The 22,838-nt window shown below is 55.0% G+C and overlaps 40 non-coding genes across 40 annotated transcripts; all 40 read left to right on the top strand.

Annotated features, from left to right (window-relative positions):
* Nucleotides 1-262: 262 nt before the first annotated feature.
* On the top strand, nucleotides 263-375 carry LOC112844831 (U5 spliceosomal RNA). Its single transcript, XR_003217580.1, has one exon. It is a non-coding gene; the product is annotated as a U5 spliceosomal RNA (small nuclear RNA).
* A 181-nt stretch (nucleotides 376-556) lies between these two features.
* On the top strand, nucleotides 557-740 carry LOC112844816 (U2 spliceosomal RNA). The gene has a single exon (XR_003217566.1). It is a non-coding gene; the product is annotated as a U2 spliceosomal RNA (small nuclear RNA).
* A 596-nt stretch (nucleotides 741-1,336) lies between these two features.
* On the top strand, nucleotides 1,337-1,448 carry LOC112844840 (U5 spliceosomal RNA). Its single transcript, XR_003217589.1, has one exon. It is a non-coding gene; the product is annotated as a U5 spliceosomal RNA (small nuclear RNA).
* A 172-nt stretch (nucleotides 1,449-1,620) lies between these two features.
* Nucleotides 1,621-1,807, top strand: LOC112844815 (U2 spliceosomal RNA). Its single transcript, XR_003217565.1, has one exon. It is a non-coding gene; the product is annotated as a U2 spliceosomal RNA (small nuclear RNA).
* Nucleotides 1,808-2,369: 562 nt separating this feature from the next.
* LOC112844836 (U5 spliceosomal RNA) lies at nucleotides 2,370-2,481 on the top strand. The gene has a single exon (XR_003217586.1). It is a non-coding gene; the product is annotated as a U5 spliceosomal RNA (small nuclear RNA).
* A 178-nt stretch (nucleotides 2,482-2,659) lies between these two features.
* On the top strand, nucleotides 2,660-2,847 carry LOC112844814 (U2 spliceosomal RNA). Its single transcript, XR_003217564.1, has one exon. It is a non-coding gene; the product is annotated as a U2 spliceosomal RNA (small nuclear RNA).
* A 616-nt stretch (nucleotides 2,848-3,463) lies between these two features.
* LOC112844841 (U5 spliceosomal RNA) lies at nucleotides 3,464-3,574 on the top strand. The gene has a single exon (XR_003217590.1). It is a non-coding gene; the product is annotated as a U5 spliceosomal RNA (small nuclear RNA).
* A 179-nt stretch (nucleotides 3,575-3,753) lies between these two features.
* LOC112844809 (U2 spliceosomal RNA) lies at nucleotides 3,754-3,943 on the top strand. The gene has a single exon (XR_003217559.1). It is a non-coding gene; the product is annotated as a U2 spliceosomal RNA (small nuclear RNA).
* Nucleotides 3,944-4,563: 620 nt separating this feature from the next.
* Nucleotides 4,564-4,676, top strand: LOC112844830 (U5 spliceosomal RNA). Its single transcript, XR_003217579.1, has one exon. It is a non-coding gene; the product is annotated as a U5 spliceosomal RNA (small nuclear RNA).
* A 182-nt stretch (nucleotides 4,677-4,858) lies between these two features.
* Nucleotides 4,859-5,048, top strand: LOC112844808 (U2 spliceosomal RNA). Its single transcript, XR_003217558.1, has one exon. It is a non-coding gene; the product is annotated as a U2 spliceosomal RNA (small nuclear RNA).
* Nucleotides 5,049-5,668: 620 nt separating this feature from the next.
* LOC112844829 (U5 spliceosomal RNA) lies at nucleotides 5,669-5,781 on the top strand. The gene has a single exon (XR_003217578.1). It is a non-coding gene; the product is annotated as a U5 spliceosomal RNA (small nuclear RNA).
* Nucleotides 5,782-5,962: 181 nt separating this feature from the next.
* LOC112844804 (U2 spliceosomal RNA) lies at nucleotides 5,963-6,153 on the top strand. The gene has a single exon (XR_003217554.1). It is a non-coding gene; the product is annotated as a U2 spliceosomal RNA (small nuclear RNA).
* A 767-nt stretch (nucleotides 6,154-6,920) lies between these two features.
* Nucleotides 6,921-7,032, top strand: LOC112844837 (U5 spliceosomal RNA). The gene has a single exon (XR_003217587.1). It is a non-coding gene; the product is annotated as a U5 spliceosomal RNA (small nuclear RNA).
* Nucleotides 7,033-7,214: 182 nt separating this feature from the next.
* On the top strand, nucleotides 7,215-7,404 carry LOC112844807 (U2 spliceosomal RNA). The gene has a single exon (XR_003217557.1). It is a non-coding gene; the product is annotated as a U2 spliceosomal RNA (small nuclear RNA).
* A 791-nt stretch (nucleotides 7,405-8,195) lies between these two features.
* Nucleotides 8,196-8,308, top strand: LOC112844827 (U5 spliceosomal RNA). Its single transcript, XR_003217577.1, has one exon. It is a non-coding gene; the product is annotated as a U5 spliceosomal RNA (small nuclear RNA).
* A 182-nt stretch (nucleotides 8,309-8,490) lies between these two features.
* Nucleotides 8,491-8,681, top strand: LOC112844803 (U2 spliceosomal RNA). Its single transcript, XR_003217553.1, has one exon. It is a non-coding gene; the product is annotated as a U2 spliceosomal RNA (small nuclear RNA).
* A 449-nt stretch (nucleotides 8,682-9,130) lies between these two features.
* LOC112844826 (U5 spliceosomal RNA) lies at nucleotides 9,131-9,243 on the top strand. Its single transcript, XR_003217576.1, has one exon. It is a non-coding gene; the product is annotated as a U5 spliceosomal RNA (small nuclear RNA).
* A 181-nt stretch (nucleotides 9,244-9,424) lies between these two features.
* Nucleotides 9,425-9,615, top strand: LOC112844802 (U2 spliceosomal RNA). The gene has a single exon (XR_003217552.1). It is a non-coding gene; the product is annotated as a U2 spliceosomal RNA (small nuclear RNA).
* A 620-nt stretch (nucleotides 9,616-10,235) lies between these two features.
* LOC112844825 (U5 spliceosomal RNA) lies at nucleotides 10,236-10,348 on the top strand. Its single transcript, XR_003217575.1, has one exon. It is a non-coding gene; the product is annotated as a U5 spliceosomal RNA (small nuclear RNA).
* A 182-nt stretch (nucleotides 10,349-10,530) lies between these two features.
* Nucleotides 10,531-10,720, top strand: LOC112844806 (U2 spliceosomal RNA). Its single transcript, XR_003217556.1, has one exon. It is a non-coding gene; the product is annotated as a U2 spliceosomal RNA (small nuclear RNA).
* A 620-nt stretch (nucleotides 10,721-11,340) lies between these two features.
* LOC112844824 (U5 spliceosomal RNA) lies at nucleotides 11,341-11,453 on the top strand. Its single transcript, XR_003217574.1, has one exon. It is a non-coding gene; the product is annotated as a U5 spliceosomal RNA (small nuclear RNA).
* A 182-nt stretch (nucleotides 11,454-11,635) lies between these two features.
* Nucleotides 11,636-11,826, top strand: LOC112844805 (U2 spliceosomal RNA). Its single transcript, XR_003217555.1, has one exon. It is a non-coding gene; the product is annotated as a U2 spliceosomal RNA (small nuclear RNA).
* Nucleotides 11,827-12,446: 620 nt separating this feature from the next.
* On the top strand, nucleotides 12,447-12,559 carry LOC112844822 (U5 spliceosomal RNA). Its single transcript, XR_003217572.1, has one exon. It is a non-coding gene; the product is annotated as a U5 spliceosomal RNA (small nuclear RNA).
* A 182-nt stretch (nucleotides 12,560-12,741) lies between these two features.
* On the top strand, nucleotides 12,742-12,932 carry LOC112844842 (U2 spliceosomal RNA). The gene has a single exon (XR_003217591.1). It is a non-coding gene; the product is annotated as a U2 spliceosomal RNA (small nuclear RNA).
* Nucleotides 12,933-13,715: 783 nt separating this feature from the next.
* LOC112844821 (U5 spliceosomal RNA) lies at nucleotides 13,716-13,828 on the top strand. Its single transcript, XR_003217571.1, has one exon. It is a non-coding gene; the product is annotated as a U5 spliceosomal RNA (small nuclear RNA).
* A 182-nt stretch (nucleotides 13,829-14,010) lies between these two features.
* Nucleotides 14,011-14,201, top strand: LOC112844835 (U2 spliceosomal RNA). The gene has a single exon (XR_003217585.1). It is a non-coding gene; the product is annotated as a U2 spliceosomal RNA (small nuclear RNA).
* Nucleotides 14,202-14,820: 619 nt separating this feature from the next.
* LOC112844820 (U5 spliceosomal RNA) lies at nucleotides 14,821-14,933 on the top strand. The gene has a single exon (XR_003217570.1). It is a non-coding gene; the product is annotated as a U5 spliceosomal RNA (small nuclear RNA).
* Nucleotides 14,934-15,115: 182 nt separating this feature from the next.
* On the top strand, nucleotides 15,116-15,306 carry LOC112844823 (U2 spliceosomal RNA). The gene has a single exon (XR_003217573.1). It is a non-coding gene; the product is annotated as a U2 spliceosomal RNA (small nuclear RNA).
* Nucleotides 15,307-15,926: 620 nt separating this feature from the next.
* Nucleotides 15,927-16,039, top strand: LOC112844819 (U5 spliceosomal RNA). Its single transcript, XR_003217569.1, has one exon. It is a non-coding gene; the product is annotated as a U5 spliceosomal RNA (small nuclear RNA).
* A 182-nt stretch (nucleotides 16,040-16,221) lies between these two features.
* On the top strand, nucleotides 16,222-16,412 carry LOC112844812 (U2 spliceosomal RNA). Its single transcript, XR_003217562.1, has one exon. It is a non-coding gene; the product is annotated as a U2 spliceosomal RNA (small nuclear RNA).
* Nucleotides 16,413-17,031: 619 nt separating this feature from the next.
* Nucleotides 17,032-17,144, top strand: LOC112844818 (U5 spliceosomal RNA). Its single transcript, XR_003217568.1, has one exon. It is a non-coding gene; the product is annotated as a U5 spliceosomal RNA (small nuclear RNA).
* A 182-nt stretch (nucleotides 17,145-17,326) lies between these two features.
* Nucleotides 17,327-17,517, top strand: LOC112844801 (U2 spliceosomal RNA). The gene has a single exon (XR_003217551.1). It is a non-coding gene; the product is annotated as a U2 spliceosomal RNA (small nuclear RNA).
* A 789-nt stretch (nucleotides 17,518-18,306) lies between these two features.
* LOC112844832 (U5 spliceosomal RNA) lies at nucleotides 18,307-18,417 on the top strand. The gene has a single exon (XR_003217581.1). It is a non-coding gene; the product is annotated as a U5 spliceosomal RNA (small nuclear RNA).
* A 181-nt stretch (nucleotides 18,418-18,598) lies between these two features.
* On the top strand, nucleotides 18,599-18,787 carry LOC112844810 (U2 spliceosomal RNA). The gene has a single exon (XR_003217560.1). It is a non-coding gene; the product is annotated as a U2 spliceosomal RNA (small nuclear RNA).
* A 618-nt stretch (nucleotides 18,788-19,405) lies between these two features.
* On the top strand, nucleotides 19,406-19,517 carry LOC112844838 (U5 spliceosomal RNA). The gene has a single exon (XR_003217588.1). It is a non-coding gene; the product is annotated as a U5 spliceosomal RNA (small nuclear RNA).
* Nucleotides 19,518-19,697: 180 nt separating this feature from the next.
* On the top strand, nucleotides 19,698-19,884 carry LOC112844813 (U2 spliceosomal RNA). The gene has a single exon (XR_003217563.1). It is a non-coding gene; the product is annotated as a U2 spliceosomal RNA (small nuclear RNA).
* A 747-nt stretch (nucleotides 19,885-20,631) lies between these two features.
* Nucleotides 20,632-20,742, top strand: LOC112844833 (U5 spliceosomal RNA). Its single transcript, XR_003217583.1, has one exon. It is a non-coding gene; the product is annotated as a U5 spliceosomal RNA (small nuclear RNA).
* A 178-nt stretch (nucleotides 20,743-20,920) lies between these two features.
* LOC112844817 (U2 spliceosomal RNA) lies at nucleotides 20,921-21,103 on the top strand. The gene has a single exon (XR_003217567.1). It is a non-coding gene; the product is annotated as a U2 spliceosomal RNA (small nuclear RNA).
* A 779-nt stretch (nucleotides 21,104-21,882) lies between these two features.
* On the top strand, nucleotides 21,883-21,995 carry LOC112844834 (U5 spliceosomal RNA). The gene has a single exon (XR_003217584.1). It is a non-coding gene; the product is annotated as a U5 spliceosomal RNA (small nuclear RNA).
* A 179-nt stretch (nucleotides 21,996-22,174) lies between these two features.
* LOC112844811 (U2 spliceosomal RNA) lies at nucleotides 22,175-22,362 on the top strand. Its single transcript, XR_003217561.1, has one exon. It is a non-coding gene; the product is annotated as a U2 spliceosomal RNA (small nuclear RNA).
* The last annotated feature ends 476 nt before the right edge of the window (nucleotides 22,363-22,838 follow it).

Raw genomic sequence — 22,838 nt, 5'->3', positions numbered from 1 at the left:
GTGACGAGGCGAAAGAAACACACACTCTGGCTTCTCTTCATAACTTACACAGCCAAGAAATGAAGTCTGCCAAGCCCAGGGCCAGAAAGCAGCCTGAAGCCGCGAACGTCCTCTCCAGTCACCCCTTTCCTGTCAAAGTGGAGCTCTGGAGCAGAGCAGGCGGGCCTGAGATCTGCCGCTCAGCCAAGCAAACAGGGCCTACCGTGACGCCGGAAGCCGGGACGAGCAGTCACTGCGGCTTCCTGCGAGGCAAAAGAAACACACACTCTGGCTTCTCTTCATAACGTACAAGTCTTTCGCCTTTTACTAAAGACTTCCGTGGAGAGCAGCGCTAAGGAGTTGCACCTATTTTTGGCAGGGTCTGCCGTCTGGCTGGGCCCTCTCCTCGTTGTTCAAAAGAATAGCAGAAGAAAGCAGCGCGCAATTTCAGGGAGCTCCGCAGGCCTCTGAGGTACACTGGGTGGGCGGAGATTTGAAGCGGCTGCCTCCCTGTGAGCAACCGTCACAAGCGAGAAGTGTCCCGAAAGACGGCTCAGCCAGGAACCCGTAGCAGGCCATCGCTTCTCGCCTTTTGGCTAAGATCAAGTGTAGTATCTGTTCTTATCAGTTAATATCTGATACGCCCCCGATTCGGGGGCAACGTATTAAACGCATTTTTAGAAACAGGGAGCTGAATAAGGGCTCGCTCCGTTCGCTCCACGATCGACCCGGTATGCAGCGCTCCGGGAACGGTGCCCTTTGCTGACCTTGTGCAAAAGCAAGAATGCAAACAAATTAACATCTGCCAGAGAAGAGCCAGAAAGCAGCCTGAAGCGGCGAACATGCCCCAGTCACGCCTCCCAAAGTGGACTCTGGAGCAGAGCAGAAGCAGGCGCGCCTGAGAAATCGCTTCAGCCAAGCAACAGGCTACCGTGACGAGGCGAAAGAAACACACACTCGGCTTCTCTTCAAACGTACAAACCAAAGAATGAAGGTCTGCCAAGCGCAGGGCCAGAAAGCAGCCTGAAGCGCGAACGTCCCTCCAGTCACCCCTTTCCTGTCAAAGTGGAGATCTGGCAAGCAAATAGGGCCTACCGTGACGAGGCGAAAGAAACACACACTCTGGCTTCTCTCATAACGTACAAGCCAAAGAAATGAAGGTCTGCCAAGCCCAGGGCCAGAAAGCAGCCTGAAGCCGCGAACGTCCTCTCCAGTCACCCCTTTCCTGTCAAAGTGGAGCTCTGGAGCAGAGCAGGCGGGGCCTGAGATTGCGCTTCAGCCAAGCAAACAGGGCTACCGTGACGCCGGAAGCCGGGACGAGCAGTCACTGCGGCTTCCTGCGAGGCAAAAGAAACACACACTCTGGCTTCTTCATAACGTACAAGTCTTCGCCTTTTACTAAAGACTTCCGTGGAGAGCAGCGCTAAGGAGTTGCACCTATTTTTGGCAGGGTTGCTTGGCTGGGCCCTCTCCTCGTTGTTCAAAAGAAATAGCAGAAGAAAGCAGCCGCAATTCCAGGGAGCTCCGCAGGCCTCTGAGTACACTGGGTGGGCGGAGATTTGAAGCGGCTGCCTCCTGTGAGCACGTCACAAGCGAGAAGTGTCCCGAGAAGGCGGCTCAGCCAGGAACCCGTAGCAGGCCATCGCTTCTCGGCTTTTGGCTAAGATCAAGTGTAGTATCTGTTCTTATCAGTTTAATATCTGATACGCCCCGATTCGGGGGCAACGTATTAAACGCATTTTTAGAACAGGGAGCTGAATAAGGGGCTCGCTCCGTTCGCTCCACGCATCGACCCGGTATTGCAGCGCCTCCGGAACGTGCCCTTTGCTGACCTTGTGCAAAAGCAAGAATGCCAAACAATTAACATCTGCCAGAGAAGAGCAGAAAGCAGCCTGAGCGGCGAACATGCTCTCCAGTCACGCTTCTGTCAAAGTGGAGCTCTGGAGCAGAGCAGAAGCAGGCGCGGCTGAGAATGCCGTTCAGCCAGCAAACAGGGCCTACGTGACGGGCGAAAGAAACAACACTCTGGTTTTTCATACGTACAAACAAGAAATGAAGGTCTGCAAGCCCGGGCAGAAAGCAGCTGAAGCCGCGAACGTCCTCTCAGTCACCCTTCCTGTCAAAGTGGAGATTGGCAAGAATAGGGCTACCGTGACGAGGCGAAAGAAACACACACTCTGGCTTCTCTTCATAAGTACAAGCCAAAAATGAAGGTCTGCCAGCCAGGGCAGAAGCAGCCTGAGCCGCGACTCCTCTCCAGTCACCCTTCTGTCAAGTGGAGCTCTGGAGCAGAGCAGGGGCTGAGATTGCGCTTCAGCAGCAACAGGGCTACCGTGACGCCGAAGCCGGGACGAGCAGTCATGCGGCTTCCTGCGAGGCAAAAGAAACACACACTCTGGCTTCTCTCATAACGTACAAGTCTTTCGCCTTTTACTAAAGACTTCCGTGGAGAGCAGCGCTAAGGAGTTGCACCTATTTTTGGCAGGGTCTGCCGTCTGGCTGGGCCCTCTCTCGTTGTTCAAAAGAAATAGCAGAAGAAAGCAGGCGCAATTCAGGGAGCTCCGCAGGCCTCTGAGGTACACTGGGTGGGCGGAGATTTGAAGCGGCTGCCTCCCTGTGAGCACCGTCACAAGCGAGAAGTGTCCGAGAAGGCGGCTCAGCCAGGAACCCGTAGCAGGCCATCGCTTCTCGGCCTTTTGGCTAAGATCAGTGTAGTATCTGTTCTTATCAGTTTAATATCTGATACGCCCCCGATTCGGGGCAACGTATTAAACGCATTTTTAGAACAGGGAGCTGAATAAGGGGCTCGCTCCGTTCGCTCCACGCATCGACCCGGTATTGCAGCGCCTCCGGAACGGTGCCCCTTTGCTGACCTTGTGCAAAGCAAGAATGCCAAACAAATTAACATCTGCCAGAGAAGAGCCAGAAAGCAGCCTGAAGCGGCGAACATGCTCTCCAGTCACGCCTCTCCTGTCAAAGTGGAGCTCTGGAGCAGAGCAGAAGCAGGCGCGGCCTGAGAAATGCCGCTTCAGCCAAGCAAACAGGGCCTACCGTGACGAGGCGAAAGAAACACACACTCTGGCTTCTCTTCATAACGTACAAACCAAAGAAATGAAGGTCTGCCAAGCCAGGGCCAGAAAGCAGCCTGAAGCCGCGAACGTCCTCTCCAGTCACCCTTTCCTGTCAAAGTGGAGATCTGGCCAAGCAAATAGGGCCTACCGTGACGAGGCGAAAGAAACACACACTCTGGCTTCTCTTCATAACGTACAAGCCAAAGAAATGAAGGTCTGCCAAGCCCAGGGCCAGAAAGCAGCCTGAAGCCGCGAACGTCCTCTCCAGTCACCCCTTTCCTGTCAAAGTGGAGCTCTGGAGCAGAGCAGGCGGGGCCTGAGATCTGCCGCTTCAGCCAAGCAAACAGGGCCTACCGTGACGCCGGAAGCCGGGACGAGCAGTCACTGCGGCTTCCTGCGAGGCAAAGAAACACACACTCTGGCTTCTCTTCATAACGTACAAGTCTTTCGCCTTTTATAAAGATTCCGTGGAGAGCAGCGCTAAGGAGTTGCACCTATTTTTGGCAGGGTCTGCCGTCTGGCTGGGCCTCTCCTCGTTGTTCAAAGAAATAGCAGAAGAAAGCAGCGCGCAATTCCAGGGAGCTCCGCAGGCCTCTGAGGTACACTGGGTGGGCGGAGATTTGAAGCGGCTGCCTCCCTTGAGCACCGTCACAAGCGAGAAGTGTCCCGAGAAGGCGGCTCAGCCAGGAACCCGTAGCAGGCCATCGCTTCTCGGCCTTTTGGCTAAGATCAAGTGTAGTATCTGTTCTTATCAGTTTAATATCTGATACGCCCCGATTCGGGGGCAACGTATTAAACGCATTTTTAGAACAGGGAGCTGAATAAGGGGCTCGCTCCGTTCGCTCCACGCATCGACCCGGTATTGCAGCGCCTCCGGGAACGGTGCCCCCTTTGCTGACCTTGTGCAAAAGCAAGAATGCCAAACAAATTAACATCTGCCAGAGAAGAGCCAGAAACAGCCTGAAGCGGCGAACATGCTCTCCAGTCACGCCTCTCCTGTCAAAGTGGAGCTCTGGAGCAGAGCAGAAGCAGGCGCGGCCTGAGAAATGCCGCTTCAGCCAAGCAAACAGGGCCTACCGTGACGAGGCGAAAGAAACACACACTCTGGCTTCTCTTCATAACGTACAAACCAAAGAAATGAAGGTCTGCCAAGCGCAGGGCCAGAAAGCAGCCTGAAGCCGCGAACGTCCTCTCCAGTCACCCCTTTCCTGTCAAAGTGGAGATCTGGCCAAGCAAATAGGGCCTACCGTGACGAGGCGAAAGAAACACACACTCTGGCTTCTCTTCATAACTTACAAGCCAAAGAAATGAAGGTCTGCCAAGCCCAGGGCCAGAAAGCAGCCTGAAGCCGCGAACGTCCTCTCCAGTCACCCCTTTCCTGTCAAAGTGGAGCTCTGGAGCAGAGCAGGCGGGGCCTGAGATCTGCCGCTTCAGCCAAGCAAACAGGGCCTACCGTGACGCCGGAAGCCGGGACGAGCAGTCACTGCGGCTTCCTGCGAGGCAAAAGAAACACACACTCTGGCTTCTCTTCATAACGTACAAGTCTTTCGCCTTTTACTAAAGACTTCCGTGGAGAGCAGCGCTAAGGAGTTGCACCTATTTTTGGCAGGGTCTGCCGTCTGGCTGGGCCCTCTCCTCGTTGTTCAAAAGAAATAGCAGAAGAAAGCAGCGCGCAATTCCAGGGAGCTCCGCAGGCCTCTGAGGTACACTGGGTGGGCGGAGATTTGAAGCGGCTGCCTCCCTGTGAGCACCGTCACAAGCGAGAAGTGTCCCGAGAAGGCGGCTCAGCCAGGAACCCGTAGCAGGCCATCGCTTCTCGGCCTTTTGGCTAAGATCAAGTGTAGTATCTGTTCTTATCAGTTTAATATCTGATACGCCCCGATTCGGGGGCAACGTATTAAACGCATTTTTAGAACAGGGAGCTGAATAAGGGGCTCGCTCCGTTCGCTCCACGCATCGACCCGGTATTGCAGCGCCTCCGGGAACGGTGCCCCCTTTGCTGACCTTGTGCAAAAGCAAGAATGCCAAACAAATTAACATCTGCCAGAGAAGAGCCAGAAAGCAGCCTGAAGCGGCGAACATGCTCTCCAGTCACGCCTCTCCTGTCAAAGTGGAGCTCTGGAGCAGAGCAGAAGCAGGCGCGGCCTGAGAAATGCCGCTTCAGCCAAGCAAACAGGGCCTACCGTGACGAGGCGAAAGAAACACACACTCTGGCTTCTCTTCATAACGTACAAACCAAAGAAATGAAGGTCTGCCAAGCCAGGGCCAGAAAGCAGCCTGAAGCCGCGAACGTCCTCTCCAGTCACCCCTTTCCTGTCAAAGTGGAGATCTGGCCAAGCAAATAGGGCCTACCGTGACGAGGCGAAAGAAACACACACTCTGGCTTCTCTTCATAACTTACAAGCCAAAGAAATGAAGGTCTGCCAAGCCCAGGGCCAGAAAGCAGCCTGAAGCCGCGAACGTCCTCTCCAGTCACCCCTTTCCTGTCAAAGTGGAGCTCTGGAGCAGAGCAGGCGGGGCCTGAGATCTGCCGCTTCAGCCAAGCAAACAGGGCCTACCGTGACGCCGGAAGCCGGGACGAGCAGTCACTGCGGCTTCCTGCGAGGCAAAAGAAACACACACTCTGGCTTCTCTTCATAACGTACAAGTCTTTCGCCTTTTACTAAAGACTTCCGTGGAGAGCAGCGCTAAGGAGTTGCACCTATTTTTGGCAGGGTCTGCCGTCTGGCTGGGCCTCTCCTCGTTGTTCAAAAGAAATAGCAGAAGAAAGCAGCGCGCAATTCCAGGGAGCTCCGCAGGCCTCTGAGGTACACTGGGTGGGCGGAGATTTGAAGCGGCTGCCTCCCTGTGAGCACCGTCACAAGCGAGAAGTGTCCCGAGAAGGCGGCTCAGCCAGGAACCCGTAGCAGGCCATCGCTTCTCGGCCTTTTGGCTAAGATCAAGTGTAGTATCTGTTCTTATCAGTTTAATATCTGATACGCCCCCGATTCGGGGGCAACGTATTAAACGCATTTTTAGAACAGGGAGCTGAATAAGGGGCTCGCTCCGTTCGCTCCACGCATCGACCCGGTATTGCAGCGCCTCCGGGAACGGTGCCCCCTTTGCTGACCTTGTGCAAAAGCAAGAATGCCAAACAAATTAACATCTGCCAGAGAAGAGCCAGAAAGCAGCCTGAAGCGGCGAACATGCTCTCCAGTCACGCCTCTCCTGTCAAAGTGGAGCTCTGGAGCAGAGCAGAAGCAGGCGCGGCCTGAGAAATGCCGCTTCAGCCAAGCAAACAGGGCCTACCGTGACGAGGCGAAAGAAACACACACTCTGGCTTCTCTTCATAACGTACAAACCAAAGAAATGAAGGTCTGCCAAGCGCAGGCCAGAAAGCAGCCTGAAGCCGCGAACGTCTCTCCAGTCACCCTTCCTGTCAAGTGGAGATCTGGCAAGCAAATAGGCTACCGTGACGAGCGAAAGAACACACACCGCTTCTCAAATACAAGCAAAGAAATGAAGGTCTGCCAAGCCAGGCCAAAGCAGCCTGAAGCCGCGAACGTCCTCTCCAGTCACCCCTTTCCTGTCAAAGTGGAGATCTGGCCAAGCAAATAGGGCCTACCGTGACGAGGCGAAAGAAACACACACTCTGGCTTCTCTTCATAACGTACAAGCCAAAGAAATGAAGGTCTGCCAAGCCCAGGGCCAGAAAGCAGCCTGAAGCCGCGAACGTCCTCTCCAGTCACCCCTTTCCTGTCAAAGTGGAGCTCTGGAGCAGAGCAGGCGGGGCCTGAGATCTGCAGCTTCAGCCAAGCAAACAGGGCCTACCGTGACGCCGGAAGCCGGGACGAGCAGTCACTGCGGCTTCCTGCGAGGCAAAAGAAACACACACTCTGGCTTCTTTCATAACGTACAAGTCTTTCGCCTTTTACTAAAGACTTCCGTGGAGAGCAGCGCTAAGGAGTTGCACCTATTTTTGGCAGGGTCTGCCGTCTGGCTGGGCCCTCTCCTCGTTGTTCAAAAGAAATAGCAGAAGAAAGCAGCGCGCAATTCCAGGGAGCTCCGCAGGCCTCTGAGGTACACTGGGTGGGCGGAGATTTGAAGCGGCTGCCTCCCTGTGAGCACCGTCACAAGCGAGAAGTGTCCCGAGAAGGCGGCTCAGCCAGGAACCCGTAGCAGGCCATCGCTTCTCGGCCTTTTGGCTAAGATCAAGTGTAGTATCTGTTCTTATCAGTTTAATATCTGATACGCCCCGATTCGGGGGCAACGTATTAAACGCATTTTTAGAACAGGGAGCTGAATAAGGGGCTCGCTCCGTTCGCTCCACGCATCGACCCGGTATTGCAGCGCCTCCGGGAACGGTGCCCCCTTTGCTGACCTTGTGCAAAAGCAAGAATGCCAAACAAATTAACATCTGCCAGAGAAGAGCCAGAAAGCAGCCTGAAGCGGCGAACATGCTCTCCAGTCACGCCTCTCCTGTCAAAGTGGAGCTCTGGAGCAGAGCAGAAGCAGGCGCGGCCTGAGAAATGCCGCTTCAGCCAAGCAAACAGGGCCTACCGTGACGAGGCGAAAGAAACACACACTCTGGCTTCTCTTCATAACGTACAAACCAAAGAAATGAAGGTCTGCCAAGCGCAGGGCCAGAAAGCAGCCTGAAGCCGCGAACGTCCTCTCCAGTCACCCCTTTCCTGTCAAAGTGGAGATCTGGCCAAGCAAATAGGGCCTACCGTGACGAGGCGAAAGAAACACACACTCTGGCTTCTCTTCATAACTTACAAGCCAAAGAAATGAAGGTCTGCCAAGCCCAGGGCCAGAAAGCAGCCTGAAGCCGCGAACGTCCTCTCCAGTCACCCCTTTCCTGTCAAAGTGGAGATCTGGCCAAGCAAATAGGGCCTACCGTGACGAGGCGAAAGAAACACACACTCTGGCTTCTCTTCATAACGTACAAGCCAAAGAAATGAAGGTCTGCCAAGCCCAGGGCCAGAAAGCAGCCTGAAGCCGCGAACGTCCTCTCCAGTCACCCCTTTCCTGTCAAAGTGGAGCTCTGGAGCAGAGCAGGCGGGGCCTGAGATCTGCCGCTTCAGCCAAGCAAACAGGGCCTACCGTGACGCCGGAAGCCGGGACGAGCAGTCACTGCGGCTTCCTGCGAGGCAAAAGAAACACACACTCTGGCTTCTCTTCATAACGTACAAGTCTTTCGCCTTTTACTAAAGACTTCCGTGGAGAGCAGCGCTAAGGAGTTGCACCTATTTTTGGCAGGGTCTGCCGTCTGGCTGGGCCCTCTCCTCGTTGTTCAAAAGAAATAGCAGAAGAAAGCAGCGCGCAATTCCAGGGAGCTCCGCAGGCCTCTGAGGTACACTGGGTGGGCGGAGATTTGAAGCGGCTGCCTCCCTGTGAGCACCGTCACAAGCGAGAAGTGTCCCGAGAAGGCGGCTCAGCCAGGAACCCGTAGCAGGCCATCGCTTCTCGGCCTTTTGGCTAAGATCAAGTGTAGTATCTGTTCTTATCAGTTTAATATCTGATACGCCCCCGATTCGGGGGCAACGTATTAAACGCATTTTTAGAACAGGGAGCTGAATAAGGGGCTCGCTCCGTTCGCTCCACGCATCGACCCGGTATTGCAGCGCCTCCGGGAACGGTGCCCCCTTTGCTGACCTTGTGCAAAAGCAAGAATGCCAAACAAATTAACATCTGCCAGAGAAGAGCCAGAAAGCAGCCTGAAGCGGCGAACATGCTCTCCAGTCACGCCTCTCCTGTCAAAGTGGAGCTCTGGAGCAGAGCAGAAGCAGGCGCGGCCTGAGAAATGCCGCTTCAGCCAAGCAAACAGGGCCTACCGTGACGAGGCGAAAGAAACACACACTCTGGCTTCTCTTCATAACGTACAAACCAAAGAAATGAAGGTCTGCCAAGCCCAGGCCAGAAAGCAGCCTGAAGCCGCGAACGTCCTCTCCAGTCACCCCTTTCCTGTCAAAGTGGAGCTCTGGAGCAGAGCAGGCGGGGCCTGAGATCTGCCGCTCAGCCAAGCAAACAGGGCCTACCGTGACGCCGGAAGCCGGGACGAGCAGTCACTGCGGCTTCCTGCGAGGCAAAAGAAACACACACTCTGGCTTCTCTTCATAACGTACAAGTCTTTCGCCTTTTACTAAAGACTTCCGTGGAGAGCAGCGCTAAGGAGTTGCACCTATTTTTGGCAGGGTCTGCCGTCTGGCTGGGCCCTCTCCTCGTTGTTCAAAAGAAATAGCAGAAGAAAGCAGCGCGCAATTCCAGGGAGCTCCGCAGGCCTCTGAGGTACACTGGGTGGGCGGAGATTTGAAGCGGCTGCCTCCCTGTGAGCACCGTCACAAGCGAGAAGTGTCCCGAGAAGCGGCTCAGCCAGGAACCCGTAGCAGGCCATCGCTTCTCGGCCTTTTGGCTAAGATCAAGTGTAGTATCTGTTCTTATCAGTTTAATATCTGATACGCCCCCGATTCGGGGGCAACGTATTAAACGCATTTTTAGAACAGGGAGCTGAATAAGGGGCTCGCTCCGTTCGCTCCACGCATCGACCCGGTATTGCAGCGCCTCCGGGAACGGTGCCCCCTTTGCTGACCTTGTGCAAAAGCAAGAATGCCAAACAAATTAACATCTGCCAGAGAAGAGCCAGAAAGCAGCCTGAAGCGGCGAACATGCTCTCCAGTCACGCCTCTCCTGTCAAAGTGGAGCTCTGGAGCAGAGCAGAAGCAGGCGCGGCCTGAGAAATGCCGCTTCAGCCAAGCAAACAGGGCCTACCGTGACGAGGCGAAAGAAACACACACTCTGGCTTCTCTTCATAACGTACAAACCAAAGAAATGAAGGTCTGCCAAGCGCAGGGCCAGAAAGCAGCCTGAAGCCGCGAACGTCCTCTCCAGTCACCCCTTTCCTGTCAAAGTGGAGATCTGGCCAAGCAAATAGGGCCTACCGTGACGAGGCGAAAGAAACACACACTCTGGCTTCTCTTCATAACGTACAAGCCAAAGAAATGAAGGTCTGCCAAGCCCAGGGCCAGAAAGCAGCCTGAAGCCGCGAACGTCCTCTCCAGTCACCCCTTTCCTGTCAAAGTGGAGCTCTGGAGCAGAGCAGGCGGGGCCTGAGATCTGCGCTTCAGCCAAGCAAACAGGGCCTACCGTGACGCCGGAAGCCGGGACGAGCAGTCACTGCGGCTTCCTGCGAGGCAAAAGAAACACACACTCTGGCTTCTCTTCATAACGTACAAGTCTTTCGCCTTTTACTAAAGACTTCCGTGGAGAGCAGCGCTAAGGAGTTGCACCTATTTTTGGCAGGGTCTGCCGTCTGGCTGGGCCCTCTCCTCGTTGTTCAAAAGAAATAGCAGAAGAAAGCAGCGCGCAATTCCAGGGAGCTCCGCAGGCCTCTGAGGTACACTGGGTGGGCGGAGATTTGAAGCGGCTGCCTCCCTGTGAGCACCGTCACAAGCGAGAAGTGTCCCGAGAAGGCGGCTCAGCCAGGAACCCGTAGCAGGCCATCGCTTCTCGGCCTTTTGGCTAAGATCAAGTGTAGTATCTGTTCTTATCAGTTTAATATCTGATACGCCCCGATTCGGGGGCAACGTATTAAACGCATTTTTAGAACAGGGAGCTGAATAAGGGGCTCGCTCCGTTCGCTCCACGCATCGACCCGGTATTGCAGCGCCTCCGGGAACGGTGCCCCCTTTGCTGACCTTGTGCAAAAGCAAGAATGCCAAACAAATTAACATCTGCCAGAGAAGAGCCAGAAAGCAGCCTGAAGCGGCGAACATGCTCTCCAGTCACGCCTCTCCTGTCAAAGTGGAGCTCTGGAGCAGAGCAGAAGCAGGCGCGGCCTGAGAAATGCCGCTTCAGCCAAGCAAACAGGGCCTACCGTGACGAGGCGAAAGAAACACACACTCTGGCTTCTCTTCATAACGTACAAACCAAAGAAATGAAGGTCTGCCAAGCGCAGGGCCAGAAAGCAGCCTGAAGCCGCGAACGTCCTCTCCAGTCACCCCTTTCCTGTCAAAGTGGAGATCTGGCCAAGCAAATAGGGCCTACCGTGACGAGGCGAAAGAAACACACACTCTGGCTTCTCTTCATAACTACAAGCCAAAGAAATGAAGGTCTGCCAAGCCCAGGGCCAGAAAGCAGCCTGAAGCCGCGAACGTCCTCTCCAGTCACCCCTTTCCTGTCAAAGTGGAGCTCTGGAGCAGAGCAGGCGGGGCCTGAGATCTGCCGCTTCAGCCAAGCAAACAGGGCCTACCGTGACGCCGGAAGCCGGGACGAGCAGTCACTGCGGCTTCCTGCGAGGCAAAAGAAACACACACTCTGGCTTCTCTTCATAACGTACAAGTCTTTCGCCTTTTACTAAAGACTTCCGTGGAGAGCAGCGCTAAGGAGTTGCACCTATTTTTGGCAGGGTCTGCCGTCTGGCTGGGCCCTCTCCTCGTTGTTCAAAAGAAATAGCAGAAGAAAGCAGCGCGCAATTCCAGGGAGCTCCGCAGGCCTCTGAGGTACACTGGGTGGGCGGAGATTTGAAGCGGCTGCCTCCCTGTGAGCACCGTCACAAGCGAGAAGTGTCCCGAGAAGGCGGCTCAGCCAGGAACCCGTAGCAGGCCATCGCTTCTCGGCCTTTTGGCTAAGATCAAGTGTAGTATCTGTTCTTATCAGTTTAATATCTGATACGCCCCCGATTCGGGGGCAACGTATTAAACGCATTTTTAGAACAGGGAGCTGAATAAGGGGCTCGCTCCGTTCGCTCCACGCATCGACCCGGTATTGCAGCGCCTCCGGGAACGGTGCCCCTTTGCTGACCTTGTGCAAAAGCAAGAATGCCAAACAAATTAACATCTGCCAGAGAAGAGCCAGAAAGCAGCCTGAAGCGGCGAACATGCTCTCCAGTCACGCCTCTCCTGTCAAAGTGGAGCTCTGGAGCAGAGCAGAAGCAGGCGCGGCCTGAGAAATGCCGCTTCAGCCAAGCAAACAGGGCCTACCGTGACGAGGCGAAAGAAACACACACTCTGGCTTCTCTTCATAACGTACAAACCAAAGAAATGAAGGTCTGCCAAGCGCAGGGCCAGAAAGCAGCCTGAAGCCGCGAACGTCCTCTCCAGTCACCCCTTTCCTGTCAAAGTGGAGATCTGGCCAAGCAAATAGGGCCTACCGTGACGAGGCGAAAGAAACACACACTCTGGCTTCTCTTCATAACTTACAAGCCAAAGAAATGAAGGTCTGCCAAGCCCAGGGCCAGAAAGCAGCCTGAAGCCGCGAACGTCCTCTCCAGTCACCCCTTTCCTGTCAAAGTGGAGCTCTGGAGCAGAGCAGGCGGGGCCTGAGATCTGCCGCTTCAGCCAAGCAAACAGGGCCTACCGTGACGCCGGAAGCCGGGACGAGCAGTCACTGCGGCTTCCTGCGAGGCAAAAGAAACACACACTCTGGCTTCTCTTCATAACGTACAAGTCTTTCGCCTTTTACTAAAGACTTCCGTGGAGAGCAGCGCTAAGGAGTTGCACCTATTTTTGGCAGGGTCTGCCGTCTGGCTGGGCCCTCTCCTCGTTGTTCAAAAGAAATAGCAGAAGAAAGCAGCGCGCAATTCCAGGGAGCTCCGCAGGCCTCTGAGGTACACTGGGTGGGCGGAGATTTGAAGCGGCTGCCTCCCTGTGAGCACCGTCACAAGCGAGAAGTGTCCCGAGAAGGCGGCTCAGCCAGGAACCCGTAGCAGGCCATCGCTTCTCGGCCTTTTGGCTAAGATCAAGTGTAGTATCTGTTCTTATCAGTTTAATATCTGATACGCCCCCGATTCGGGGGCAACGTATTAAACGCATTTTTAGAACAGGGAGCTGAATAAGGGGCTCGCTCCGTTCGCTCCACGCATCGACCCGGTATTGCAGCGCCTCCGGGAACGGTGCCCCCTTTGCTGACCTTGTGCAAAAGCAAGAATGCCAAACAAATTAACATCTGCCAGAGAAGAGCCAGAAAGCAGCCTGAAGCGGCGAACATGCTCTCCAGTCACGCCTCTCCTGTCAAAGTGGAGCTCTGGAGCAGAGCAGAAGCAGGCGCGGCCTGAGAAATGCCGCTTCAGCCAAGCAAACAGGGCCTACCGTGACGAGGCGAAAGAAACACACACTCTGGCTTCTCTTCATAACGTACAAACCAAAGAAATGAAGGTCTGCCAAGCCAGGGCCAGAAAGCAGCCTGAAGCCGCGAACGTCCTCTCCAGTCACCCTTTCCTGTCAAAGTGGAGATCTGGCCAAGCAAATAGGCCTACCGTGACGAGGCGAAAGAAACACACACTCTGGCTTCTCTTCATAAGTACAAGCCAAAGAAATGAAGGTCTGCCAAGCCAGGCCAGAAGCAGCCTGAAGCCGCGAACGTCCTCTCCAGTCACCCCTTTCCTGTCAAAGTGGAGATCTGGCCAAGCAAATAGGCCTACCGTGACGAGGCGAAAGAAACACACACTCTGGCTTCTCTTCATAACGTACAAGCCAAAGAAATGAAGGTCTGCCAAGCCCAGGGCCAGAAAGCAGCCTGAAGCCGCGAACGTCCTCTCCAGTCACCCCTTTCCTGTCAAAGTGGAGCTCTGGAGCAGAGCAGGCGGGGCCTGAGATCTGCCGCTTCAGCCAAGCAAACAGGGCCTACCGTGACGCCGGAAGCCGGGACGAGCAGTCACTGCGGCTTCCTGCGAGGCAAAAGAAACACACACTCTGGCTTCTCTTCATAACGTACAAGTCTTTCGCCTTTTACTAAAGACTTCCGTGGAGAGCAGCGCTAAGGAGTTGCACCTATTTTTGGCAGGGTCTGCCGTCTGGCTGGGCCCTCTCCTCGTTGTTCAAAAGAAATAGCAGAAGAAAGCAGCGCGCAATTCCAGGGAGCTCCGCAGGCCTCTGAGGTACACTGGGTGGGCGGAGATTTGAAGCGGCTGCCTCCCTGTGAGCACCGTCACAAGCGAGAAGTGTCCCGAGAAGGCGGCTCAGCCAGGAACCCGTAGCAGGCCATCGCTTCTCGGCCTTTTGGCTAAGATCAAGTGTAGTATCTGTTCTTATCAGTTTAATATCTGATACGCCCCCGATTCGGGGGCAACGTATTAAACGCATTTTTAGAACAGGGAGCTGAATAAGGGGCTCGCTCCGTTCGCTCCACGCATCGACCCGGTATTGCAGCGCCTCCGGGAACGGTGCCCCCTTTGCTGACCTTGTGCAAAAGCAAGAATGCCAAACAAATTAACATCTGCCAGAGAAGAGCCAGAAAGCAGCCTGAAGCGGCGAACATGCTCTCCAGTCACGCCTCTCCTGTCAAAGTGGAGCTCTGGAGCAGAGCAGAAGCAGGCGCGGCCTGAGAAATGCCGCTTCAGCCAAGCAAACAGGGCCTACCGTGACGAGGCGAAAGAAACACACACTCTGGCTTCTCTTCATAACGTACAAACCAAAGAAATGAAGGTCTGCCAAGCGCAGGGCCAGAAAGCAGCCTGAAGCCGCGAACGTCCTCTCCAGTCACCCCTTTCCTGTCAAAGTGGAGATCTGGCCAAGCAAATAGGGCCTACCGTGACGAGGCGAAAGAAACACACACTCTGGCTTCTCTTCATAACGTACAAGCCAAAGAAATGAAGGTCTGCCAAGCCCAGGGCCAGAAAGCAGCCTGAAGCCGCGAACGTCCTCTCCAGTCACCCCTTTCCTGTCAAAGTGGAGCTCTGGAGCAGAGCAGGCGGGGCCTGAGATCTGCGCTTCAGCCAAGCAAACAGGGCCTACCGTGACGCCGGAAGCCGGGACGAGCAGTCACTGCGGCTTCCTGCGAGGCAAAGAAACACACACTCTGGCTTCTCTTCATAACGTACAAGTCTTTCGCCTTTTACTAAAGACTTCCGTGGAGAGCAGCGCTAAGGAGTTGCACCTATTTTTGGCAGGGTCTGCCGTCTGGCTGGGCCCTCTCCTCGTTGTTCAAAAGAAATAGCAGAAGAAAGCAGCGCGCAATTCCAGGGAGCTCCGCAGGCCTCTGAGGTACACTGGGTGGGCGGAGATTTGAAGCGGCTGCCTCCCTGTGAGCACCGTCACAAGCGAGAAGTGTCCCGAGAAGGCGGCTCAGCCAGGAACCCGTAGCAGGCCATCGCTTCTCGGCCTTTTGGCTAAGATCAAGTGTAGTATCTGTTCTTATCAGTTTAATATCTGATACGCCCCCGATTCGGGGGCAACGTATTAAACGCATTTTTAGAACAGGGAGCTGAATAAGGGGCTCGCTCCGTTCGCTCCACGCATCGACCCGGTATTGCAGCGCCTCCGGGAACGGTGCCCCCTTTGCTGACCTTGTGCAAAAGCAAGAATGCCAAACAAATTAACATCTGCCAGAGAAGAGCCAGAAAGCAGCCTGAAGCGGCGAACATGCTCTCCAGTCACGCCTCTCCTGTCAAAGTGGAGCTCTGGAGCAGAGCAGAAGCAGGCGCGGCCTGAGAAATGCCGCTTCAGCCAAGCAAACAGGGCCTACCGTGACGAGGCGAAAGAAACACACACTCTGGCTTCTCTTCATAACGTACAAACCAAAGAAATGAAGGTCTGCCAAGCGCAGGGCCAGAAAGCAGCCTGAAGCCGCGAACGTCCTCTCCAGTCACCCCTTTCCTGTCAAAGTGGAGATCTGGCCAAGCAAATAGGGCCTACCGTGACGAGGCGAAAGAAACACACACTCTGGCTTCTCTTCATAACTACAAGCCAAAGAAATGAAGGTCTGCCAAGCCCAGGGCCAGAAAGCAGCCTGAAGCCGCGAACGTCCTCTCCAGTCACCCCTTTCCTGTCAAAGTGGAGCTCTGGAGCAGAGCAGGCGGGGCCTGAGATCTGCCGCTTCAGCCAAGCAAACAGGGCCTACCGTGACGCCGGAAGCCGGGACGAGCAGTCACTGCGGCTTCCTGCGAGGCAAAAGAAACACACACTCTGGCTTCTCTTCATAACGTACAAGTCTTTCGCCTTTTACTAAAGACTTCCGTGGAGAGCAGCGCTAAGGAGTTGCACCTATTTTTGGCAGGGTCTGCCGTCTGGCTGGGCCCTCTCCTCGTTGTTCAAAAGAAATAGCAGAAGAAAGCAGCGCGCAATTCCAGGGAGCTCCGCAGGCCTCTGAGGTACACTGGGTGGGCGGAGATTTGAAGCGGCTGCCTCCCTGTGAGCACCGTCACAAGCGAGAAGTGTCCCGAGAAGGCGGCTCAGCCAGGAACCCGTAGCAGGCCATCGCTTCTCGGCCTTTTGGCTAAGATCAAGTGTAGTATCTGTTCTTATCAGTTTAATATCTGATACGCCCCCGATTCGGGGGCAACGTATTAAACGCATTTTTAGAACAGGGAGCTGAATAAGGGGCTCGCTCCGTTCGCTCCACGCATCGACCCGGTATTGCAGCGCCTCCGGGAACGGTGCCCCCTTTGCTGACCTTGTGCAAAGCAAGAATGCCAAACAAATTAACATCTGCCAGAGAAGAGCCAGAAAGCAGCCTGAAGCGGCGAACATGCTCTCCAGTCACGCCTCTCCTGTCAAAGTGGAGCTCTGGAGCAGAGCAGAAGCAGGCGCGGCCTGAGAAATGCCGCTTCAGCCAAGCAAACAGGGCCTACCGTGACGAGGCGAAAGAAACACACACTCTGGCTTCTCTTCATAACGTACAAACCAAAGAAATGAAGGTCTGCCAAGCGCAGGGCCAGAAAGCAGCCTGAAGCCGCGAACGTCCTCTCCAGTCACCCCTTTCCTGTCAAAGTGGAGATCTGGCCAAGCAAATAGGGCCTACCGTGACGAGGCGAAAGAAACACACACTCTGGCTTCTCTTCATAACTTACAAGCCAAAGAAATGAAGGTCTGCCAAGCCCAGGGCCAGAAAGCAGCCTGAAGCCGCGAACGTCCTCTCCAGTCACCCCTTTCCTGTCAAAGTGGAGCTCTGGAGCAGAGCAGGCGGGGCCTGAGATCTGCCGCTCAGCCAAGCAAACAGGGCCTACCGTGACGCCGGAAGCCGGGACGAGCAGTCACTGCGGCTTCCTGCGAGGCAAAAGAAACACACACTCTGGCTTCTCTTCATAACGTACAAGTCTTTCGCCTTTTACTAAAGACTTCCGTGGAGAGCAGCGCTAAGGAGTTGCACCTATTTTTGGCAGGGTCTGCCGTCTGGCTGGGCCCTCTCCTCGTTGTTCAAAAGAAATAGCAGAAGAAAGCAGCGCGCAATTCCAGGGAGCTCCGCAGGCCTCTGAGGTACACTGGGTGGGCGGAGATTTGAAGCGGCTGCCTCCCTGTGAGCACCGTCACAAGCGAGAAGTGTCCCGAGAAGGCGGCTCAGCCAGGAACCCGTAGCAGGCCATCGCTTCTCGGCCTTTTGGCTAAGATCAAGTGTAGTATCTGTTCTTATCAGTTTAATATCTGATACGCCCCCGATTCGGGGGCAACGTATTAAACGCATTTTTAGAACAGGGAGCTGAATAAGGGGCTCGCTCCGTTCGCTCCACGCATCGACCCGGTATTGCAGCGCCTCCGGGAACGGTGCCCCCTTTGCTGACCTTGTGCAAAAGCAAGAATGCCAAACAAATTAACATCTGCCAGAGAAGAGCCAGAAAGCAGCCTGAAGCGGCGAACATGCTCTCCAGTCACGCCTCTCCTGTCAAAGTGGAGCTCTGGAGCAGAGCAGAAGCAGGCGCGGCCTGAGAAATGCCGCTTCAGCCAAGCAAACAGGGCCTACCGTGACGAGGCGAAAGAAACACACACTCTGGCTTCTCTTCATAACGTACAAACCAAAGAAATGAAGGTCTGCCAAGCGCAGGGCCAGAAAGCAGCCTGAAGCCGCGAACGTCCTCTCCAGTCACCCCTTTCCTGTCAAAGTGGAGATCTGGCCAAGCAAATAGGGCCTACCGTGACGAGGCGAAAGAAACACACACTCTGGCTTCTCTTCATAAGTACAAGCCAAAGAAATGAAGGTCTGCCAAGCCCAGGGCCAGAAGCAGCCTGAAGCCGCGAACGTCCTCTCCAGTCACCCCTTTCCTGTCAAAGTGGAGATCTGGCCAAGCAAATAGGGCCTACCGTGACGAGGCGAAAGAAACACACACTCTGGCTTCTCTTCATAACGTACAAGCCAAAGAAATGAAGGTCTGCCAAGCCCAGGGCCAGAAAGCAGCCTGAAGCCGCGAACGTCCTCTCCAGTCACCCCTTTCCTGTCAAAGTGGAGCTCTGGAGCAGAGCAGGCGGGGCCTGAGATCTGCCGCTTCAGCCAAGCAAACAGGGCCTACCGTGACGCCGGAAGCCGGGACGAGCAGTCACTGCGGCTTCCTGCGAGGCAAAAGAAACACACACTCTGGCTTCTCTTCATAACGTACAAGTCTTTCGCCTTTTACTAAAGACTTCCGTGGAGAGCAGCGCTAAGGAGTTGCACCTATTTTGGCAGGTCTGCCGTCTGGCTGGGCCCTCTCCTCGTTGTTCAAAGAAATAGCAGAAGAAAGCAGCGCGCAATTCCAGGGAGCTCCGCAGGCCTCTGAGGTACACTGGGTGGGCGGAGATTTGAAGCGGCTGCCTCCCTGTGAGCACCGTCACAAGCGAGAAGTGTCCCGAGAAGGCGGCTCAGCCAGGAACCCGTAGCAGGCCATCGCTTCTCGGCCTTTTGGCTAAGATCAAGTGTAGTATCTGTTCTTATCAGTTTAATATCTGATACGCCCCCGATTCGGGGCAACGTATTAAACGCATTTTTAGAACAGGGAGCTGAATAAGGGCTCGCTCCGTTCGCTCCACGCATCGACCCGGTATTGCAGCGCCTCCGGGAACGGTGCCCCCTTTGCTGACCTTGTGCAAAAGCAAGAATGCCAAACAAATTAACATCTGCCAGAGAAGAGCCAGAAAGCAGCCTGAAGCGGCGAACATGCTCTCCAGTCACGCCTCTCCTGTCAAAGTGGAGCTCTGGAGCAGAGCAGAAGCAGGCGCGGCCTGAGAAATGCCGCTTCAGCCAAGCAAACAGGGCCTACCGTGACGAGGCGAAAGAAACACACACTCTGGCTTCTCTTCATAACGTACAAACCAAAGAAATGAAGGTCTGCCAAGCGCAGGGCCAGAAAGCAGCCTGAAGCCGCGAACGTCCTCTCCAGTCACCCCTTTCCTGTCAAAGTGGAGATCTGCCAAGCAAATAGGGCCTACCGTGACGAGGCGAAAGAACACACACTCTGGCTTCTCTTCATAACGTACAAGCCAAAGAAATGAAGGTCTGCCAAGCCCAGGGCCAGAAAGCAGCCTGAAGCCGCGAACGTCCTCTCCAGTCACCCCTTTCCTGTCAAAGTGGAGCTCTGGAGCAGAGCAGGCGGGGCCTGAGATCTGCCGCTTCAGCCAAGCAAACAGGGCCTACCGTGACGCCGGAAGCCGGGACGAGCAGTCACTGCGGCTTCCTGCGAGGCAAAAGAAAACACACTCTGGCTTCTCTTCATAACGTACAAGTCTTTCGCCTTTTACTAAGACTTCCGTGGAGAGCAGCGCTAAGGAGTTGCACCTATTTTTGGCAGGGTCTGCCGTCTGGCTGGCCCTCTCCTCGTTGTTCAAAAAAAATAGCAGAAGAAAGCAGCGCGCAATTCCAGGGAGCTCCGCAGGCCTCTGAGGTACACTGGTGGGCGGAGATTTGAAGCGGCTGCCTCCCTGTGAGCACCGTCACAAGCGAGAAGTGTCCCGAGAAGGCGGCTCAGCCAGGAACCCGTAGCAGGCCATCGCTTCTCGGCCTTTTGGCTAGATCAAGTGTAGTATCTGTTCTTATCAGTTTAATATCTGATACGCCCCGATTCGGGGCAACGTATTAAACGCATTTTTAGAACAGGGAGCTGAATAAGGGGCTCGCTCCGTTCGCTCCACGCATCGACCCGGTATTGCAGCGCCTCCGGAACGGTGCCCCTTTGCTGACCTTGTGCAAAAGCAAGAATGCCAAACAAATTAACATCTGCCAGAGAAGAGCCAGAAAGCAGCCTGAAGCGGCGAACATGCTCTCCAGTCACGCCTCTCCTGTCAAAGTGGAGCTCTGGAGCAGAGCAGAAGCAGGCGCGGCCTGAGAAATGCCGCTTCAGCCAAGCAAACAGGCCTACCGTGACGAGCGAAAGAAACACACACTCTGGCTTCTCTTCATAACGTACAACCAAAGAAATGAAGGTCTGCCAAGCCAGGGCCAGAAAGCAGCCTGAAGCCGCGAAGTCCTCTCCAGTCACCCTTCCTGTCAAAGTGAGATCTGGCCAAGCAAATAGGGCCTACCGTGACGAGGCGAAAGAAACACACACTCTGGCTTCTCTTCATAATGTACAAGCCAAAGAAATGAAGGTCTGCCAAGCCCAGGGCCAGAAAGCAGCCTGAAGCCGCGAACGTCCTCTCCAGTCACCCCTTCCTGTCAAAGTGGAGATCTGGCCAAGCAAACTCCGTGACGAGCGAAAAACACACACTCTGCTCTCTTCATACGTACAGCCAAAGAATGAAGTCTGCAAGCCAGGCCAGAAACAGCCTGAAGCCCGAACGTCCTCCCAGTACCCCTTCCTGCAATGGCTCTGAGCAGAGCAGCGGGCCTGAGATCTGCCGCTCAGCCAAGCAAACAGGGCCTACCGTGACGCCGGAAGCCGGGACGAGCAGTCACTGCGGCTTCCTGCGAGGCAAAGAAACACACACTCTGGCTTCTCTTCATAACGTACAAGTCTTTCGCCTTTTACTAAAGACTTCCGTGGAGAGCAGCGCTAAGGAGTTGCACTATTTTGGCAGGGTCTGCCGTCTGGCTGGGCCCTCTCCTCGTTGTTCAAAAGAAATAGCAGAAGAAAGCGCGCGCAATTCCAGGAGCTCCGCAGGCCTCTGAGGTACACTGGGTGGCGGAGATTGAAGCGGCTGCCTCCCTGTGAGCACCGTCACAAGCGAGAAGTGTCCCGAGAAGGCGGCTCAGCCAGGAACCCGTAGCAGGCCATCGCTTCTCGGCCTTTTGGCTAAGATCAAGTGTATACTGTCTTATCAGTTAATATCTGATACGCCCCCGATTCGGGGGCAACGTATTAAACGCATTTTAGAACAGGGAGCTGAATAAGGGGCTCGCTCCGTTCGCTCCACGCATCGACCCGTATTGCGCGCCTCCGGAACGGTGCCCCCTTTGCTGACCTTGTGCAAAAGCAAGAATGCCAACAAATTAACATCTGCCAGAGAAGAGCCAGAAACAGCCTGAAGCGGCGAACATGCTCTCCAGTCACGCCTCTCTGTCAAAGTGGAGCTCTGGAGCAGAGCAGAAGCAGGCGCGGCTGAAAAATGCCGCTTCAGCCAAGCAAACAGGGCCTACCGTGACGAGGCGAAAGAAACACACACTCTGGCTTCTCTTCATAACGTACAAACCAAAGAAATGAAGGTCTGCCAAGCGCAGGGCCAGAAAGCAGCCTGAAGCCGCGAACGTCCTCTCCAGTCACCCCTTTCCTGTCAAAGTGGAGATCTGGCCAAGCAAATAGGGCCTACCGTGACGAGGCGAAAGAAAACACACTCTGGCTTCTCTTCATAACTACAAGCCAAAGAAATGAAGGTCTGCCAGCCCAGGGCCAGAAAGCAGCCTGAAGCCGCGAACGTCCTCTCCAGTCACCCCTTTCCTGTCAAAGTGGAGATCTGGCCAAGCAAATAGGGCCTACGTGACGAGGCGAAAGAAACACACACTCTGGCTTCTCTTATAACGTACAAGCCAAAGAAATGAAGGTCTGCCAAGCCAGGGCCAGAAAGCAGCCTGAAGCCGCGAACGTCCTCTCCAGTCACCCTTTCCTGTCAAAGTGGAGCTCTGGAGCAGAGCAGGCGGGGCCTGAGATCTGCCGCTTCAGCCAAGCAAACAGGGCCTACCGTGACGCCGGAAGCCGGGACGAGCAGTCACTGCGGCTTCCTGCGAGGCAAAAGAAACCACACTCTGGCTTCTTTTCATAACGTACAAGTCTTTCGCCTTTTGCTAAAGACTTCCGTGGAGAGCAGCGCTAAGGAGTTGCACCTATTTTTGGCAGGGTCTGCCGTCTGGCTGGGCCCTCTCTCGTTGTTCAAAAGAAATAGCAGAAGAAAGCAGCGCGCAATTCCAGGGAGCTCCGCAGGCCTCTGAGGTATACTGGGTGGGCGGAGATTTGAAGCGGCTGCCTCCCTGTGAGCACCGTCACAAGCGAGAAGTGTCCGAAAGGCGGCTCAGCCAGGAACCCGTAGCAGGCCATCGCTTCTCGGCCTTTTGGCTAAGATCAAGTGTAGTATCTGTTCTTATCAGTTTAATATCTGATACGCCCCCGATTCGGGGGCAACGTATTAACGCATTTTTAGAACAGGGAGCTGAATAAGGGCTCGCTCCGTTCGCTCCACGCATCGACCCGGTATTGCAGCGCCTCCGGAACGGTGCCCCCTTTGCTGACCTTGTGCAAAAGCAAGAATGCCAAACAAATTAACATCTGCCAGAGAAGAGCCAGAAAGCAGCCTGAAGCGGCGAACATGCTCTCAGTCACGCCTCTCCTGTCAAAGTGGAGCTCTGGAGGCAGAGCAGAAGCAGGCGGGCTGAGAAATGCCGCTTCAGCCAAGCAAACAGGGCCTACCGTGACGAGGCGAAAGAAACACACACTCTGGCTTCTCTTCATAACGTACAAACAAAGAAATGAAGGTCTGCCAAGCCCAGGGCCAGAAGCAGCCTGAAGCCGCGAACGTCCTCTCCAGTCACCCCTTTCCTGTCAAAGTGGAGCTCTGGAGCAGAGCAGGCGGGGCCTGAGATCTGCCGCGTCAGCCAAGCAAACAGGGCCTACCGTGACGCCGGAAGCCGGGACGAGCAGTCACTGCGGCTTCCTGCGAGGCAAAAGAAACACACACTCTGGCTTCTCTTCATAACGTACAA

The sequence above is a fragment of the Oreochromis niloticus genome, unplaced genomic scaffold, assembly GCF_001858045.2.
Source record: "Oreochromis niloticus isolate F11D_XX unplaced genomic scaffold, O_niloticus_UMD_NMBU tig00001658_pilon, whole genome shotgun sequence".
In the NCBI taxonomy this organism is placed as follows: Eukaryota; Metazoa; Chordata; class Actinopteri; order Cichliformes; family Cichlidae; genus Oreochromis; species Oreochromis niloticus.
Note: the sequence above shows the minus strand (reverse complement) of the source record. Positions and strands in the feature narration are given on the sequence as shown.